The sequence below is a fragment of the Siniperca chuatsi genome, linkage group LG5 (assembly GCF_020085105.1).
Source record: "Siniperca chuatsi isolate FFG_IHB_CAS linkage group LG5, ASM2008510v1, whole genome shotgun sequence".
Taxonomy (NCBI): Eukaryota; Metazoa; Chordata; class Actinopteri; order Centrarchiformes; family Sinipercidae; genus Siniperca; species Siniperca chuatsi.
In genome coordinates this window covers 27,048,003-27,069,132 of record NC_058046.1, presented here as the reverse complement: position 1 = coordinate 27,069,132, position 21,130 = coordinate 27,048,003, and the positions used below count along the sequence as shown (strand labels likewise).

General features: G+C 39.2%; 1 long non-coding RNA gene across 1 annotated transcript in view; it reads right to left on the bottom strand.

Annotated features, from left to right (window-relative positions):
- Positions 1-19,346, bottom strand: part of LOC122875830 — a 75,213-nt gene extending 55,867 nt beyond the window's left edge. The window contains exon 1 of the long non-coding RNA XR_006377921.1: positions 18,936-19,346. This is a non-coding gene — a long non-coding RNA (uncharacterized LOC122875830). The remainder of the gene's footprint in view (positions 1-18,935) is intronic.
- Positions 19,347-21,130: the final 1,784 nt, after the last annotated feature.

Here is a 21,130-nt window from a genome sequence, read left to right as displayed (position 1 = left end):
TTTCTACTAAAATCATCTGGGCCTATGAAATACGTGTTTCTGTGCATAAATACTATAATCAGCACAATGTAGTGCCAGCAAAGGATAGTTCCAAAAAAACGAACAATGTTTTTTTCCCCTCTTTCACCCATTTGATGGTGTTCATAATCTTAGCCTGTGAAATAAAATAATTTTCCTTTCTTTGATAGGGAACCCAAAGCAGAGACAAACTTTTCACTTGGGGGGAAATTATTTGGTCCAGAAATTATTTCTTTGTTCAGTCATCTGTGCCACAAAAACTTTTAGATGTCTGCGCTCTGATCTGGCGATTTAAGAAAGCATTCTGAGGGGGAAACCGACAAGGAAAGAAAGATGTGCTTCTCTGCACAATCGAAAACACCAGCAAGCCACAATCACTCAGGTGGAGAAAGGGAGAGAAAGGGACATTTTTTTTTTTTTTTTTAAATCAACCCACTTTCACCTTTTGTCATTCATTTTTTCTTCATTTTCAAATGCTTTTCATCTCTTGTGCATGTTTCCCCTCTGCTGCAGCAAAACAACATCAAGCGATTTATAAGCATGGCTGCCTCCTAAAATGGAACCTAACATCCCATCAGCCTCTCCAAAGGATGAGCCTCAAACTTTACCCCACACACACACACACACACACACACACACACACAGTAATAAAATCTAAAACACCATCCAACTGTTTTATATTAGAGCCTGCACACATCCACCATCCACCTTTTTTATCCAATGTTTACACATACCTTAAAATATGTCACACATGCATGCAAACATATGTACACATTTTTATTCCATTTACACGTTATTTCTATTCTTTTAAGGTTTTTCTTTATTCGCCACATACAAAACCTCACCTTAAACACACAAACAATGTCAAAATGATTTTATACCTAGAATCTACAGCTTAATTAGTTAAAGTAAAGAGCATGGCAGTCTCAGCAGCTATAATTGAGCTGTAAACCAACTTTACCACTTATCCAATAGGAAAACTAAAGTCTGAAAATCAAATTTAAAACAGAGAAATAGAGCGATGGAGGTTAAACAGAAAAAGAGGGTAACGCTAAATCAAGATTGAAAAGGATGAGAACCCAAAAAATAGGAGATGAAATGAAAGAAAGAATAAAAATGAAGAGAAGGAAGCAGAGTGGTGCCTCGAATAAATTCGGAGGTAAATCAGTTCCAGTGGTTGCTTCCTGAAAAGTAGTTTGGCTGCCTGGAGACGGATGGTATCCCAGGACCAAACCCAGCACCACTGCAATTACTGGGCCATCATTTTACTGTCATTGGTGTTTCTGGGTCTTGAAGTTTTGGAAGAGGAGAGTAGAGGCAGATGGACAGACACAGGAACGACCTAAATAGATACAAAAATCTCAGACCTAAAAACAGCTAGTAATACAATACAAGGATACAGGTTGCAGGGCTTTTAAATACCCTTTAACTGTATTCTGATTATATATGCTTTTGCATGTAGAAAAATTAATCAATCCTGGTGAAAATGAGTGCAGTGTATAGTATGTATAGTTACCATGTATATTTTTCCATATAGGAATAGGTTGGAGCATGGTTATGGTTGGGGTTGCTGCTATCATGAACTTTAAGTAAACAGACACAGTAGCCAGTACAGTCAACGTGCTCAGTATACCAGATCAAGTGCTCCTTAATGTTGACAGTTTTGCTCATACAGTATGTTACAGCACACCAGTGACATAGCATTTCAATCAGAGATAAACTGATGTGTCTGATAACGTTGCTGCTACGTTCTCACACTCAGCAAAAGCCTGAGGCTCTCCGATGTTAAAATGTACTCAGTTTGATTAGTGCAAAATCTGGAGAGCAGTGGCATTGAGCACAGTCAGTATCTAACTGTATGATTCTAGAAAATGTTACAACAACCCAAGCTAACCTTAGGTAACATTATATATATATATATATATATATATATATATATATATATATATATATATATATATATATATATATATATCGGATATGGCATGACATGTTTTAGGGGAGTGTGAGAGCCTGCAAGAGTTAGCAAACCTGGAAGAGTATGAGCTTTGGTGTTTTTCTCACTTTGTGAATGAAAAGGTTCAAGTTAAATTAGACAATACACGCACAAATCATTTACACTCCTTTTTGAGGTTATCACTATATAGAATTAGACAACAAACATCATAAATGTGTTGTAATATAAAACAATTTTACAAACAGGCATTAAAAAACACACACACATGCTGTTAAGTGGGGGGGGGGTTTACTCTTGTCTTGTTTAGTATTGAATTCTTGCTGGTAATATTGTTTTTTATGTCTTCAAAGTGATAATGTCTGCATAAAGTCAATTTATGACAGAAGCAGAATGCACATTTAATGCATTTTAATGAAATATCACAAAAAGCTAAATAAATAACATTTAAACAGCCAGACATTTAAACATGCACCCAGAGAGATTAAAATAAAGAATGACACACAAAAACAGATTAAAATGAATGAAATGGGCAGATCAGGTAATTGACAAGTACAAAAAACTGAGACAGGAGAGCAAGAAAGGATGAGAGTGAGGCAAAAATGAAGAAAAGAGAGGAAGCTTAACAACACAGGAGCTTAACATCCAATAAGATTTTGGAATTTCTGGCAAACAATCCCTCATGGATTTGCAGGGAATGCACTACATTAAGTACATCAGTACAGGAGGGTCCAAGGCCATACAATCAAGACACAATGATGGTTGTGACAAATGGTTGATTGGCTAGTTGGACCATTTCCATTTTGATGGAAATGAGCTCTCGACTGGACATTCCAACTGTGTGATAGGCTCACACAGTTTGGTTGAGTTACTACATGCATTTTTCCAGGAGTGATGTCTTTGTGTGAAAAGCCACACTGAAAATATCTTGCTAAAGTCACGATTCAATTTTTTTAGGTCAAATTTTTGAGAGCTTACATGTATAAAGAGCTGAGAATTCCTTACAACTTGGGTCACTTTTCGAAGTTTTGGCTGTCATTTTTGTTGGTTATGAAAACGTTGTACGCAATAATTCAAATGGGGCAAGAAACATGCTAGCCTTGTTTTTCTTTTCTCCTTTATGGTCTTATTTATTTGTTTGGATTCCCCATTAGCCAGAACCAAGGTAGCAACTACTCTTCCTGGAGTGACGATAATAACAACAAGGTCATTTAAAGAGCCATAAAGTCATTTTTACAACTCTTATTATTGACCATTCTCCTGAAGAAACCAAAAAACAACAATGAAATCATGTTTCTGATGAGTATTGTCTGTGTAGGCACAGCCTAAACATATGATTACATTGTCATACTCCTTCATTGCAATGATCATGGCCCTGTGGTTTATTCTGAAACAAAACCACGACTGTATTTTTTAAACCGGAGAGTAGCTCCACTTAGTTAGCTGAGACAAAGAAACTACACATGCCTTTTTTCATAATAATGAAGGAATATGTCTCCCAAATGCAACAGTATGGGCCTTTTTTCATTTTTAATACTTTTTGGACAACAGTGGAGTTCTGTTACACGGAGGCATAAGATACTGGTTAGCAGGACAAATTCTTTGTTAGTGTTTTGTCTCTTTGGGGGATTTGTTGATAATAATACAAAGATAAATAAAGCTACAAAAGAGTTTCGTTAAACCAACTGAGACATTAACACGTATGGCTGATGTAATGTCTGAGTTACTCAGTAAACACACAGACAGAGCGAGAGAGAGAAAAAGCGAGAGAAGACTGCGCCCCAGAAAGAGAAAAAGACAAACTGAGCCAAAACGGGAGAGATCCAGGACAGGCTCGCCGCACAAAGCATCGCTTGTCTCTGTCAAGGCAACACGCTGGACGACTGTGGGACTCCTGGGGGATTCAGCCTGGCTGTGAATGTAAATAAGTCTTACAGTATCGAGGCACAGAACAAACCTGAAGGGAGGATGAGAGGGGGGAAAAAAAAGTGGAGAGAAACGTCAAGCGTAGCGAAGAAAAGTAATTTTCACTGGGAATGGTCATGTAGGGATGGCACACATGCACGCACACACACACACACACATTCATACAGAGATAGATGGCTGATGCTGGGATGTAATTTGTATCAGCTATCTGTAGGACCACCAGAGATATACAGGTACAAACATGCATATACACACACACACACACACACACATATACACACAAAATGTGGACACACAGAGACATGCACGCACTGAAGTTAGCACACACACACAACCATAATGCACCTGCAGCACAAATCCACAAAATATACACCTGCGCCACACACACACACACACACACACACACACACACACAGTAAGATGTCACCAGCTCCTGCATGCTTAACATACAGTCAAACATACACAGATACATGCACACACTGACACAAAGGGGGAATCAAACAGAGGGACACATGTAGGTGTGAAGACACCTACATCCTCTACAGCGTCGTCAGCAAAGAGAAACAAGAAAACAGTAAGGCGTGTATAAAAGTAGCCATACATCACAAAGGCTGGATGAGAGGAGGGTAAGGAAGTTGTGAGGCAGGAGGCTGGAAGAGATGGATGGTGAGAAAAAAAAAAGGCAGGAGTGATGGGTGGCAGGGTGGCCTAACAAGATACTGTATCATAGGTCAGCTAGATACTTTGTCAACAATTATTTTACTCTTATTATTTGACATTTAGCATACAGGAAGTAAAAGTCTGTATGCTGGGTTTCAGTTCTTTTTATAATATGAGGTGGTGCTTGGTCTGTTTTCAAGCAGGAAAAAAAAAAGGCACCCTGGTCACAAACATTCTCAAATTACAGCAGTACACCAAAATGTATTTCTGAAACCATTTGAGGACGGAAATAGGCAATGCAGTAACAGAATCTTGAGTCATATTTGATCAGCACTGCCTAGTTTGACAGTTTGGTCTGAGTTTCAGGAGCCTGGTGCCTTGCACTGTATCAACCAATCAGAGCAGCCAAACATGCGGCGTGTGACTTCAAATCTGGACCGGTAACGCTACTCTGTCAGCTGCCCCCTATTAGATAAATGGCTGTGATTGGCCCGACCAAATCCAGGACGGGTGGAAATCTGTTTGAATGGAAGAGGGGCCAGACGTATCTGCCAGAGCAAATGAAACATGAGCGCGGCAGATTTGTCTGGTTCCCAGGCTAGTCATGAACTCAAATTTGCAGTTTTTTTCAATAGTGCATGTAACATGTCAAAATGTTACATGGCTCCTTGACTGATACTCTCACTTTCTTGTCTGAAGTCTTTATCTTTTCTGCTCCATTGCTATCACACAATCCCTGCCTTTCTGAAACGTGACAAAGCAGGCAGTACACATCTTCCTTCTTTCTATGCCTCTCAATCACTCCATGGGTAGCACCTTATGCTAAATTACAATGTGAGCCCACATCCATTTGTCATTTCATACAACACAAACACATAAACCTGCATTAATAGACAAAGTAGCCTATGTACTAACACCAATTATAAAAATCTGCATTAACAGACAAAGTATGTACTAACACCAATGGATGAACACAAGAACACACTCGTTCAGACCCTCAGAAATTGAGGGTTGACCATTTTTTTAAAATCAATTAATGTTTAATGTGGCAGTTTTTGGACTGTATTTGTACTTTAAGTGAAAGCTGAAACTGTCTCCTATCTGAGCGTGCAGAAAATGTTTGACTAGGGAATGAGGGAACATGAAGACAATTATTAATTAATACTACAGGCTTTACACTGATACCAATAAGTGCAAAACAACACAGAAAACAATTTATGGGACACCTTCCATACATCACTGCTAGTGAGGGTCTTTTTTTGGATTTTAGTTTTTATAAAACCAAAGTAAAATACAAAATTGATCAGAATAGCAGAATAATATATTTTTTTGACAAATCTGCCTAAAGTTATATATGTTTTGATGTTCAACTCTTGCTTTTCTTAAGAAGAGGTGATGGCAGCCAACTTGGGAGCCAACGACATGAGATCACACCTATCTATATATCATTACCACAAATACCTTTCAGACACTTCACAAACATTCCCCCTGGGACCACTGCATTCACTGTCTCAACTGTACATATCACTGTTTGGGGACACAATGCACACACACAGACACACACACACACACACACACAAAAATAAAAATAAAAATCACTGTACCACCTCATCTCTCTAATGCAGTTCCAAAACATCAGAATACTACAGACTCTATACCATTTTCCTCTACTACCTTGGATTAATTTTCTATCACCCAATCAAAACCATGAACATGCCAGCAAACAGACAAAACATTTTCTCTTGATTTAACTATAGAGTATTTTGTAACATAACCAAGCAATTCATAAGCACATCACAATCAATAGCATTCTGACAGCTGGATGTTAAAGTCCAACAAGCCTTTTTCTGCCAAGAAAGAAAACTAGGAAGGAAGGAAATTATCATCTTAAAAATTTGTGAAATGTATTCCAACCACATGGCATCATGCTGGTGCAACTCATGGCCCAGCCTGAGTCCTCTAAAGTCTAGTTCCTCAACAAACTGGCAGCATAGAGGGCATTGCCAAACTCGGATATTTGTCCTGGCACACGGCAGAGTACTGTTTGTTCTTTATTAGTCTCAATTTACTGAACGTTCTTGCGCTACACTTTTAGGTTTAAACTACTTGACGATGAACTTCCCACATGAAATTCACATGTTTGTTCTCTTTGTTGGTTTCGTCTGTCCATCGTATTGGTAGTTGTGTGACTACTAGGTGGGAAAAACAAACGATCTTGACCTCGATAAGGTATGCTCTGCAGAACAAGATCATTTGAAACACACACAAAATAACTGTTGTCATATACTTTTGAACCACTTAAATAAGTAATATTTCTACATGATGCAAAATTTTACTATCAACAAATGAAATGTAGCCTATTAATAAAAAAAGATACGTGGTTAAAGTATGTTTCTGACAGAGTAGTGTCACTATATGAGTGGCAGCAGCATTGAGGTATTTTGAATTCATATAAAAAAGGTTCTGGTGATAGGGTCAAGGTATGTGGAGAATGCTGATGAGACCTTAAATCTGAGACCAGCATCTGTCATTCTCACTCTCTTTGCAATTCTTCTTCTATGTTCCTGCCTCTTTCTTTCTGTTTCATCTTTCTGTGCCTCATTTGATGTCTTTCTCTTTCTTCTCGCTGTGAATCTCCAGTTGTCATTAAATAAAGGAGAGTTGAATGGATAAGGAGCCATTTAGGGTTCTGAGTCTGACTGAACATGTCATACATCATGCACCCACTCACACACACAATTGTATCCATTTGCTCGTGCACACATACTGTACTCACATAGCTTATAAGTATAGTCTTAGGTAAACACACACACACACACACACACACACACACACTGCCATAAATCAAGTCAGTCTTTGCTGGACTCTTAATAGGGGAGGTGGGACAGATGGTGCAGTGGGGTGACAGGTATGTACCTGAAGCCGAGGTGTGTGTGTGTGTGTGTGTGTGTGTGTGTGTGTGTGTGTGTGTGTGAACATGTTTTTGTATATCCACAGGGTGAGCCAGTGGATTTAATTGCAGAAAAAGAGTGTGTGTGTGTAGGTATATAGCACATTTTATTTTATATTTGCAAATCTGATGCCATGTATTTCTCACAATGTGTGTGTCTTTTACATGTGCATGCCAGAAGTAATGAGGCCATTAGTTGCTACACAATTGACACAGAATGCAGTTTAGTTGTCTGAGTGTGAAGTATGTGTATCTATCTACTGTATGTATATATGTGGAAATGTGTGTGTGTGTAAACAGTGAATAATGCCACCATCTATTTACATCATGATCTGTGAATATGCTAAGCTATTATTCGTGTGTGCGCATGTGTGTGTGTGTGTGTGTGTGTGTGTGTGTGTGTGTGCGTGCGCATAGTAGGATATCATCTATTAACCTGCAAGCTCACTAAGAGCTGTGGATCACCAAATACCTCAGGAGAAACAGCAATTAATTGGGCATGAATTACACCAGTCAGCATGTTTGTGTGTCTGTGTGTGTGTGTTTGAGTGTAAGCCATTGTTATACACCAAGTCACTGTCCATCTCACACACATTTACTTTAATCTAAACCTAATCTTTTCCAAAAAACAAGTATTAACCCTAGCAACAGATTTTTGTCCCAATAACATGATACGAACACACACACACACACACACACACACACACACACACACACACACACACTCACACACACTTAACTTTGCTTACACATAGAGACTTGCATGGACTGCAGAGGGCAGAATGAGAAAGGCAGAAATTATCGGAGGAAGACAGTGACAAGATTCTAAGGTTATAAAGGACAAATTATTGTTAGATGTTTTGAAAGATGAGAAAATCCGCCAGTGTGGACATTTCAATACCAAATACTTCCTTAAGGGGCGATCACACCGCTAGAAACGCGTCACCAGCAAAACCATTGTTTTCCTATGGTAGGGCCCGCCTGGCTTTTAGACGCACAGAAAAGTTTCAATATTCTCAACTTTTCAGTGCAAGGCGCGGAGTCGCACCACTCGTCAATCAAATCAAGCAATAGGCAGGCTTTTCTACTTTACCACTTTCTTCCTGTTGCTTGAGCAGCCAGGTGAATCTCTCTGGTGAGTATAATGCCGTTTACTAAGCCAGTAAATAGGCTAACTGCTGGACAGCGGAGCAGGGGGCGCACGCAGCCCCACTCCACAGGCGCACTAGCTGTTTTGCCGTTTTTGAAGCGGCTGCGCCTATAGCAGTGCGTCTAGGGGTTAATTTAGAGTTAGGACTTAGTGTCCTGACCATGTTGTCGTAGCATCCCTGGTTCTGGTCCAGGTGGAAACCTTTGTTGCATGTCCTCGCTCCTCTCTCTCTCCCCTCATTTCCTATCACCTACACTGTCACTATCAAATAAAGTGCCAACATAAGGTATAGGTTGTGGAGGTGGATATTAGTTTAGGTTAATTGTTAGTGATTAGGGTGAAGTTTAAACTAAGGGAAACACTTAACAGTAGTAATACCATAGCTTGTGTGTGTGTGTGTGTGTGTGTGTTATGAGAGAGAGAGAAAGAGAAAGCAGAGCAGCAGGGCTTGCAGAGGAAACATATTTGCAACACCTTTTTCTCTGACACTAAAACCACTGCTGGTGTGCTCTTGTACAATGTGTTTAACCTGAATGCTGCTTTAGTCATTGCAGATTGGTTGTACTGTACTTCATGTAGAAGCATAGGTCACTGAGGACAATCAAGAAAAATTAATGGGTTGAGAAAATGCTTTCACCTCTTATGGAAATTGTTCAGGATCTATTGGATAATGTCAAAAATAAAAGCTGAAAAAAAAGGCTGTTTTAACATTTAAATATCTTGTAATTCAATAGAGGGAAGATAAAGAAAAAAGTTATTTTATAAAAACTATTACCTCTGTGTAGACTAGTTAGAATGTAAACCAAATTGCAAATGATTATTCCAGGCAGGAAAATACAGGTAGGACACATTGGCCTTTAGCTACTGTACAGGAACACAGTATCCTAATTCAAATATTGGTTTCACTCTCGCCGGCTTCTAGCTACTGGGAAAACCCGCAGCAGTAATGGGAAGGTTAATGATGTATTTGTATAAAAAGGGACTATCTAAGAGAGAGAGAGTGATCTTTAGAGTAGCTGGCGGTAAAGTCGCTGTATCTATTACTGCAAGAAAGTTTGCTGGTGAAGTTCATTGTCATGCAAACAAAGAAGTGATTTTATTTACAAACCAAGTAAGTTTTGGCTTATTAGCAAATGTAGGTTATTTCAGCGACAGATTAAATAAAGTTCTCACTGTCTAGCTTTCACACAACTACCAAACTAATGCAGCATTTAGGGAGCAAATTCCCCATGGCCATGTAAATTAGACACCAATGTTTTGTATGGCCAACATAATAAAAGCTCTTTCAATTTATCAGTTTTTAAATTTTGATAAATGTACGAGTGAAAATGTACACATGCAGGGCATTTTATGCTTTTGGACTGCACCCAGATCAGTTAAAAATAGGACTTCTCCAATGAATTTTAATTTTCTCTTCGCACATTCAATGCCCCACTGGCACCCTGTGTCCCTTGGTGGGAACCCGGGACACACTGATGGTAGATACGGCCATTTAGACCTCCCTTTCACAAACACACACTACGTCGCTGTTGAACCTACATACACTTGCAGCCATAAATTCCACACCTTCAAACGTACATACTCTCCCTTGCTCTCTAGCCCACACAGATGGTCTCTCTCTCTCTCTCTCTCTCTCTCTTTCTCTCCATGCATAGCAGCAGTCATTTTTCTTGTTAATGTAGCGTGTCGAATTTGCAGGGTGGCGGCGTGCAAATGAAAGGTTGCACGTCTCACTCACTTGGCAATATGTATTTGATAAGAGCTGTAAATCAACTAGTGTAGCAGAGCAGAGCCTGCAGGGATGGACAAAACACATGTTAATGGAAAGCAGCTCTAAATTGGAGTGGAACACAGTATGTGCATGAGCAAGTGACACACACACACACACACAGAGAGAGAGAGAGACTGTGTGTGAGAGAGCAAGACAGACAGTCAAAGACATGGATGGTCAAAGTGAGAGGAAGCCCGGGTGTGTGAAAGAAGAGTTTGTGTTTGGACAGTCAAAAGAAGTTTGTGTGCAAAGGGGGTGAACAGATGTAAGGGAGAAATACTACAGTATATGACAGGCGCAAGTGCAAGAAACTGATAGTGACAGACAGAGAGAAAGGGAAAGATGGAGATACAGATACAGCTAAACCGGTGAGGCTGGGCTAGAGGAAGGAGGACAAAACTAAAAACAGCGTCAGCTTAGGCTCCATTTACACTCATTAAATGTGTCTAATATCGCTAAATATGACCCTAAAACACATTCACTAGACTTAACCACATATGCATCTCTATTAGCCAAATTGAAAACCTGATGACATCTGTCTTGGTTTTCCAGCACTGGATGCAAATCTGGGTAGGTCCCAACACACTGCAGTCCAACAGGTGGTGGAAACTGCACCTAAAAGTCTTTGTCGACTGCCAAAAAATGCCCCAAAAAAATTAGAACCAGCAGCAGCAACAGCAGCTTAAGTTTTCTGGAAAACTGCAAAAACTTAAGTAGCTAGGTAACGACTGACCAGCAACTAGGCTAATACAAAACACATGGATGACTCATCTGAGTAGTTCAGTAAGGACAAGTGCAGAGTTACTGTGCTGCTCAAACCACAGGACAGTTTTTTTTGTCCCTGACTGTTGACATGTTGACGTGAGAGTGTAGTGATTACACGATTACTCTCGTTTGTTAGAGAGATCTGCGACAGGACAGCGAATGAACGTGATAGTCAACCAAAAGGCCGGAAATGACATGAAATGTTTCTTTACATCCGGCTAGTGATGGAGCTTGACGAGTTCAATGAGCCTCCCCTCCATCACATGCACACAGATGTAGTTGCTCACACACACTGAGTCACCCTTGCATGCACACATAACAACTATATGTGTTATATTTTGTAGTATGAGTTGAAGTATGTGAGTTGTGTGCGATATGAGGCTGGATCTGAAGGGTGCTGATGATGTGTGTTTTGCCAGGGCAATAAAAGGTGAGTATTATAGTCCTGGTGGCTTTAATCCTTGCATGTGTGTGTGTGTGTGTGTGCGCGTGCATGTGTGTTTATGTCTATGTTTGTGTGCCCTGCAAGCATAGAAGAATGTGTACAAGGTGTATTTACCTTAATAGACAAAAACACTATGGCTCTATTTTGACAAGGTGAAGGCAATACAGTCATTACTGTGCTCCCTCTAAAATAACTATTATTATAACAACAGATAGTCTCATCATAACATACGTACACGCTCACACACGCACACACAAATAGACACACTGAGACACAGATGTACAAAAGACAAGATATAAATATATGACTCTGCATTCAAATACACATGTACAAATACTTGAATGGTTACATGTTGAATGGTGTAAGTTCACAGTTACAAATACATAATGCATTAATGTGTTGGAAGGCCGTCCTTTAACCAAACGAATTACTGTAGCTCCGACCATAATTTAATATAAATTAATCTTCAAATTAAATCTAACATGCAACCCTAAACTAGTTGCGCGAACTTTGGGGGTTGCCTTCAACTTCCTATTGTTGTTACAACAACCTGGTCCTCATAATGATAGAAAAGCAAGTGTACATACAAATACACCCATAAACACAACACACACACACTCAGACGCATTTAACAACATCTGAGAGGCCTGTGATGGAGGAAAATGGGTTGATATTTGGAGAAATGGCCTGAGAGGCTCTCCGTGACCCTTATTACTCATAAAGAGTAATAAGGGTCTAGATTTGGACATCTGCTCTTGTTTTCCCTCATAAGTCTGGCGTTTCTCAATAGCTGCATTCTCACTGGGGCGTAAAATATATTTCAGTGCAGCATCCCCATGGCTCCGCATGTTTAAGGGTCACACAAGCTGGTTCACGTTCCTAAAACTGAGGCTCAGGGCAAAAATGTGAAGTTGGTAAAAGAACAGAATAAATTGTGAAAGTGATGGTTTACTCTTTAAATGACAAGAATAATGAAACATTCAATCAAAAGTTACCAGAATCCAAATAAAATCTATTTAAATTTCTTATATTTTTAACCAACAGTCAAAAAAAAAAACTGAAAATATTTAAATAACAAATTGTATAGTTAATAAATAACTAAAACCCTAAGTAATTTACTATATGTGGATTGACTAATTTAATGATTTGTTTTGGCACTCATTCAACCCTAAAGTACTCTAACTACTAAGATACAGATATATTTTTGAGATGTATTAAACACTATAAAGAAAGCTCCACTTGAGACAAAGCTGGTTTTCCTGTTGAACAGGTGAATAATGTCAACACGTGAGGGAATGACATACTCCAATACTGTATTGTTTACTACTACGACTGTAAAATCTACTGCAATTCAATAGAACATCTTTGTAATAAATCCTACCTTTATGAAGTCTATCATATTCAGCTTTTGTTTACACTTGTCAGTGAAGTGCTGATTTAACTGTGATCATTTGGGAGGCTGTACTTTTATATGGCAGTGTTTTAGACTGCATTATATTTAAATGTTCTTCTAATGTTTTGTTCACTGTGGACTGAAAACACGAGAGGGGAAGCAATGAGAAGCCCAAAATAAAATCGGGCAGCACTTACATACACACAGCCTAAAATGAGAGGCATTTTAGAGGTGATATGATAAATGACATGACACTTGACATGGCATTTTTTTCCCCTCAAATCCAGTTCTATTTTACACCCCTTTTCATTCAAAAATGCTGGAGGAACACATCAAAAACAACTGGACTGATAATAGTGATCCACTTGCGTCCTAAGCAGCTGCTAACAGTATGGTAGATACACAAATATACACACTTCCACACTGAACAGTCTTCTCTAAGAAAACATCACGGTTTAAGTAGGGCTGCACGATATTGGAAAAAACTGACACTGCAATATCTTTTTTTTCCTCTGCAATATACTGCATATTGCGATATGAAAAAATACTGAAAATGTCACCAGATACATGCAAAGTTTTATTCATGTACAGATATTCAATTAATCTTAATTTTCATCATTTGGGTAGACTTTAAAAGTCTCCTCTGTCCTAACAAAACAAAACTCCCCTCCTTCTTCTACCACACTTGGTTCAGCCCTCTGCCACCCCTCCAGAAGTCAGCTTGGACTTCTCCACGTTCTGTTTCAGGTATACAACTGACACCGGCATGAACAAGTGGGGAGAGAACAGGTGGAGAGGTATTTGGGGAAAAACAACACGTTTCTTAATAAACTTTACAAAATGTACTTGTGTGTCGCAGTTGTGTTATTTACATGTAATCGACCATTTCTAACGATGTTCAAATGTATGCTTAATCTGCATGGTGGAAGATTAACAGGCCTCCCAGCGCGGCTGATCGGATCAGATCAGAAATACTTTATTGATCCCCGAGGGAAAGAAACTCTTTCGTTACAGCTGCTCACTATCACGTCAAGGATGGTAAAACTCTCAAACAGATTTATCGATATGCCAGCAAGATGTAAGTACAGATAGATCTGGATACTGCACGTTTTGTGTGTGTGTTAAGCATTTCTTACATTAGGGCACGGACCGGCCCCATGATTGTTTTATTGCAGAATCATGCACATCAATGAGTTAGCTATGTGCTCTGGTGAAGGGGTGCATTTTTTAACAAATATCCGGCAGCGCTGGTTGTGGTAGGTAACTAGTGGGGCCTGCTTTAGTTGTTTGATAAACTGATGAACTGATCAATCTCAGTATATCCAAGAACCCTTGGCCTTCGGACAAGTGCATTTACCTCTCACTTGTCCGGACACAAAAATCACTTGTCCGGGTAAAAATGACAATAATTTAACATTTTGTTTGCGAAACAGTGTTAACATATAAATGATTCAATTTATGAATTTTATTAAAGTGGAAAAAAATAATGTTTTCACCTCAACAAATCATTTTCATATTCATTTAGAATAGGCAATGCTACGATACCAATGACTGTTCAACCAATGAGCCCCTAGGTGACCTGCTTTTGCTATTTTATTTTTCTCATAAGGGACCGGTATTTGAAATGCTATATGGCTATTGTAGTTTTTATTTGAGCCATTTTGTAGTTCTTCAGAGCTGCCTTATCTTTAGAGCTAACTTATATACACAACGGTTTGGAATCACCTGTTATATTGATGTTTTTCTACTTTCCTTTAATAATGGCTATTTTAACACAGATGTAATTATACACCAAATGTATTATTTACATTTGAAAGAGTTTTAGAATAATTAAATGATTAAAACTTCCATTTAGTCAATGTCCCCAGAGTGTTGCATGACAGGGGAGAATACTGTTGTAACCCCCCCACCCTCCCAAATACTCTTCGGTTTTTAATTTGTCTTCCAGTCCAGAAAAGCGTAAGTGACCCTAGATCATTTTTTAATCACAACAGTGCTTGAAATTTGGCTCTAAATATTTTGGGAGCCCATTTTTCTTTGGGCCCTTTGCAGTCTACTCAGTGGTTAGACGGAATAGGCTTGAAGTGTGATTTGTCAGTCCATGGCATGTTCAGCTTCTATTTCATGATTCAGTTCCAAAAGTGCTAACCCCAGACTAACCTACTATTTCTATTTTGAAGTTTTAAGATTAGCTTTGCTATAGCAACACGCCTGTTAATTCCAGCTTATTAGTGCCATTATTGTGCACTTGACACTGAAACAGGAACCTATTCCTATTTAAATCTGCACAGATATTATTGCTAAGCTTCCAATTTCTTTTACCGATGCTGATGTCCAACTGTTGCCCAGAGGTATCTTTGTCTCTTTCTGCCCTTTCAGTTGTCAGTCTGGTTGAACCATTGTACAGCGTTTTGTTCTCCATGTACATTACTTTTTTTGCAAAGCCTTCATACAAAATAAAACCTATTTGTAAGGAAGACTTTCTACAACCTAAAAGCATGAAAGACCATTCAAAAATATAGAGCATTCCTCTCAGCCATCCGACTGTACCCAATCACGCTTTTATGGCAGGTGACTCCAAACTTTTGAATGGTAGTGTATATAGCTAACTAAAGTGTTCCCACTAACCCCATAATGACAAGTAAACACATCAGATGAGGTGAGGCAGGGAAAGACGGTTAGGTCTGTCCCCAAAGAACACTCTGCCATGAGACATTGAGCAGATACTGCAAGAAATTACAAAACCTCAGAGAACAAAAAGTAAAACTAAGCAAATAGCGGGCCCCTGGGCCAAATCTGGCAAAAGCTGACGTTTTCCCTTTCATTGTTCAAAACATTTACATGATTTTCCATTAATCTTTCATAGATTGTAGAAGAAGAATGTAAATACAAGGCATGTATAAATCTCAATAAATATGACCTCATACAGTAACATCTAATACTGCCCCAATGTGCAGAGAGGAGGCAGGGTTTCTGAACAATGCATGAAATTAAGTCTAATAAAACGTACCAGATGAATTACACATATATAATATAATTTAGCCTATTGGAGCAGAACAAATTTGTGTCAACAACAGTACTTTTATCCAAACATAAATGAAGCAAAGTATCAGCGACAGCTCATTATTGTGGATTACAGTCATTCTTAAAGTGATTTAAAAGTCAGTGGCAAGCCACAGGAAGATGTTCAAGTGTTGACACAAGCGCATCCCCGGTCTCCCCTGCTCAGATTATTTTGTCCGAGAGCGTTTTCAACTCCAACGACATGACAGATGCGTTTGGCTGGTAAGCTAGCTCTCCCTCCCTTCTCCAGTTTGCTATGTTTGTAGCTTAGCTAATCTCAAAGTGTATTTTTGGGTCAATGCGACTGATTCAGTGAGAGCAGGTCACAATTCTCTAGTTTGGTGCTTAGCTAACGTTATCATTCTTCTTGGTGCTTTCGCCGGCACTTGGCCAGGCTGCGGAGCCTGAAGGAACATCGCTGCCACTGCTCTTCTGAGGTAAAATGTTTGAACTGCAAGCAGTTCCAATTCTGCGGAATACTTGGATCGGCTCCTGATTGGTCAATCAAGGCATTCTGAGTTGGACGTATCGTGGGGAAAAAATGCATTCGCTTTAATTCGCCATTAATTTAATTAAATAGCCTAGTAATGAGTGGCACATAACGTGAAGACACACGGTATTTTTTGTTTTGTTTATGACTTTTAAAAGTAAATTTCTCTTCCACTTGCCCTACAAAAAATCCACTTAATGTCGAGCCCTGGGTGCATTTTTGCTTTGCAGCATCCAAACGAGGTGAAACCACATAATGTCCCCAGTTTAGACAGGAATGAAACACGTTTTTCTTTTTGTGCGTAAATGGAGAATGTATTTACAAAGAGTAAATTAATTCATAAAGATGGAGGGGGTATCTATTTATAAAAACAGGAAACTGAGAACATTTCTATAGCCAGGGAAAATGTGTGTATATATGTAAAGATAGAGTGCATTTCTCAAGATAAAGGGAGCGGGGGTATTAATGCTGCATGCCTGTGTGGGAGTTGCCTGTGATACAGTTATCACCTGGAGTCACTTATTCTGTCCTGTCTAGCTGAGTCCCATTTGGAGCCATTTTCAGAAAATGGTTGTATTTATTGTCTGCCCCCACAGAGCACTCAAGAAAAGGGAAGGCTGCTGATTTACCACTGATATAAAGACACAAATTCACAGTTAAGTCATACATTTAGCTAGTCAGTGATCCTTCCTTTTTGTTTCATGCACAGGTCAGTTTCCCCAGTGGTGGTTCTGGTCCATTTAAACCACAGGGGCCAGACTGGTCCCAGCTGTCAGTGCCAGTTAAATCAGTGGTTCGCCGCCTTTTTGGTTTGTTACACAAAATGAGGCAATGTCTACTTGTGACCTCACATCACAGATTATAGCCTTAGTGTGGACATGAGAGTGATTTTTCTATTTATGGGCCTGAAAATGTGAAAATATCCAGTATTTCACAAAATAAAAAAGACCTTCGACCCTCTGACCCCCCGGTTAGTTAAATGAACTCTGAAGCAAAGGGCCCATGTTAGCAGTGCTGTGGTTCAAAAGCCAAGTCAGACAGGTCATCTAAAGAAATATGGTATAAATTAGGATAATGTGTCATTTTACCAACAAAGCTAACAAATTCAGATTTGTAGTATTGTTTGTGGTATACCATTATTACCATACCATTACCATATACCATTGTGGTATAATGCAACAAATCACATTATAATCAATTAGTAAACTCTAGGATGACGTTTAGACAACATATTTATGTTCACATCAAAAAGAAACAACGCACATATCATAGATACATGACCAGAGGTGGAAGAAGTACTCGGATGTTGTACTTAAGTAAAAGTAGCAATACCACTGCGTAGAAATACTCTTGTTTCATGCATTCAAATTTTACTTAAGAAAAAAACAAAGTATTAGCATCAAAATTTACTTAAAGTACCAAAAGTAAAAGTACTCATTATGCAGAATGGCCCGTATCAGATATTGGTATATTATTGGATTAGAATTATTTTTGCATTAATATGTACATCACTTTAATGTTTAAGATGGCAATGGTGGACTAATTTTAACAACTTTATATACGTAATTTGCTGCGTAGCTTGTGAATTTCCCCAGGGATCAATAAAGTTCTATCTTAAATTATAATTTTACATCATAATTTATTTGTTGATTATATTTTGTATTATTAATCTTAATATGTAACGTAACTTGTGACTAAAGGTATCAAATAAATGTAGTGGAGTAAAAAAGTACCACATTTCCCTCTGAAATGTAGAGGATTACAAGTATAAAGTAGCAGAAAATGGAAATACTCAAGTAAAGTACAAGTACCTCAGAATTGCACTACAGTATTTGAGTAAATGTATTTAGTTACTTTCCACTGTACATGACTTACACAACTTCAACTTTCTAATGCATTTTTAAACATATACAGCATTACAAAGTATAATGCTAACAAGACTGAACATTAAAACATCACATCACTCATGACTGCATAGGCATATATCAAATACAACACACAACAAGGATGAAGAAAATCTCACAACCAACTAGCAGACCTTCTGCACAGGCTTATTCACAACACACACACACACACACACACACACACTAAATCAACTGGTGGCTCAGCAACCAATAAATGCAAAACTGGGGAAACGTCACATTGTTCGAAGCCTCGGCGGGCTCGTCCCTGTAACGTTAGTGGCAATAACACAACAGCATGAGTGAAAACAAGGTCCAGTGTATAATATAGCCTCCATAAGTCGCCCACACAGCAGAGACTTAAATACACAACCAAGGACAGACATTTAACCATCGGGATAAAACAGCGAGCAAAGAGACAGACAGTTTGTCTAAGTTATCTGACTCACGTTTAGAAGTCCAGTCCAGTCCAGTCCAGATGAAGTGTCCATATCCATGTAATATTATTAAGTCCCACTGCACTTGTTGTGATGGTCATTTCGGTTTTTTTTTTAGTTCAAAGAACTCTCCTTCTCTCGCCATCATCTCAGTTAGCAGCACTGAAAAACAAGCTAACACTCCAGGTTTTCATCTTACATGACCTGTTGTTAACTTTCTGTTGCTTGTTGCGAGGCCAGAGCAACGTTAAGCCTGGCTTCAGAATTCTCCATAATTTCTTTTCCAGCAACGTGTCCATTCACACTTTCACAGTAATTGTAACGTGATACTTCCATTTTTTTTTTTTAATTAACTTCACCTGGCTTTCCCTCCCTCGGTAGGTTTAACTGGAAAGCTAGTCCATCTTTGACCACACATGCTAGTTCACCAGCAGTAACAACCGAGAGGGGGCGCTGTTTCACTCATTTGAGAAAATTCTGTCTAACGTCTGTCTGTCGTTGTGTTATTTGATAAAGGAAATTACTAAATCTTATCTTTTTACCAAAGTGCCAGTGACCCCGTCCCATAACCTCCACAACCACCATGGTGCAATGTCTCAGTATGTTTTTATCTTATAAGTGTGCAGAAACTCTTTGTGTACTTTAAATGAAGTTGAAGTTGGTAACAATGCAAGGGAGTGATAATGGATCATGGTCGAAAAAAGTGTTTACATGACTTTAAACAACATAACCAGATTAAAAATATATTCAAACATTTAAATCACTTACATTTGTATGTATTGTAATAATCCCTCACATGCTATTTGGGGGGTGCACGGTGGCAGAGCGGCTAAAGCTCCTGCCTCCCAATAAGGAGATCGTGGGTTCGTGGGTTCGATTCCCGGACCAGACCAACATCACACAATCTCTCTGGGTGGAGTCTGCATGTCCTCCCCGTGTTACCGTGGGTTCTCTCCGGGTTCTCCGGCTTCCTCCCACCGTCCAAAGACATGCATGTGTAGGTTAATTGATAACTCTAAATTGCCCGTATTGAATGAATGTGAGAGTGAATGGTTGTCTGTCCTTGTCTGTGTCTGTGTTAGCCCTGCGACGAGTTGGCCACTGTCCAGGGTGTACCCTGCCTAAGGCCCAAAGTCACTGGGATAGGCTCCAGTCACCCGCGACCCCTAACGGGACCAAGCGGTAGAAAATGGATGGATGGATGATGCTATTTGGGATCATTTGACAACATTTGAACAATTTTTTTATGAGCAGACAAGGTCCTGCTGACAAACTGTGGACTCAGGCCTATCTGACAGATTTAGCATCACCAAATATACAGTTTTTTTGCACATGAGCATAAATTGTGCTTCCATGTCAAAACCCACTTGTCACATATTTTCTCACCAACAGGACAGCCTTTTCATATGCCTCCGGGTTTTAAATATACAGCCACATTCCTGCACTCAAGCTTTGACCTTATCATGTCTTCATGTTCAGGAGGCTCCAACGTTTATGCCTAAAAGACTTCAAGAATATCAGCACAGCAGTCACAGCCTATTGCATTTTCCACATCATTTGTGTAGAACTGACCAAGTTGATGACAGTGTTTCAGGAGGTTATTGACTGACCACAACTGTAATGCATGTCATTACAGATGATGATTGTGCCCATCCAAGGAAAACATATCATCCCCACTGCTCCTCCTTTCTTCATAATACAGCTTTTCTTTGCAAACGTTGTGCATATGCCACAGGGTGGTGGAGGCACTTAAGATCAAATGTAAACTTTATCATGGATATCTAATTTCATACTTATTCGTGGTAATCCGGTGGGCTACAAAGCATTATCTTAATTAACTTTTGATGTTAATGCCTCTCCATCATCAAGACTTCCACTGGGCCTCCAAGAAGCAGCTCACAGGAATCTGGCGATTAGTGAGCAGACAAAATTAACAAGGGATCACAGAGGATCAGTGGTCCCCAGAGGTAATCACTTCGTTTGTAAAATGTGACCGTCCAACCCATGTCTGCTTTGTGAGCCAAAAAACTAAAACGGAGAATATCGTAGCAGTTGGTGAATTTATAAGCCAAATCACTCGAAACTTTATCATGTGCAAATCATTTCCCATCATGCATGTAGCTGATAGAGATGGAGAGTAATTGCATTGCCTGGTTGCCTTGATTCCTTGACATCAGTTTAAGTTGGACACAATTCCTAACCAGCAG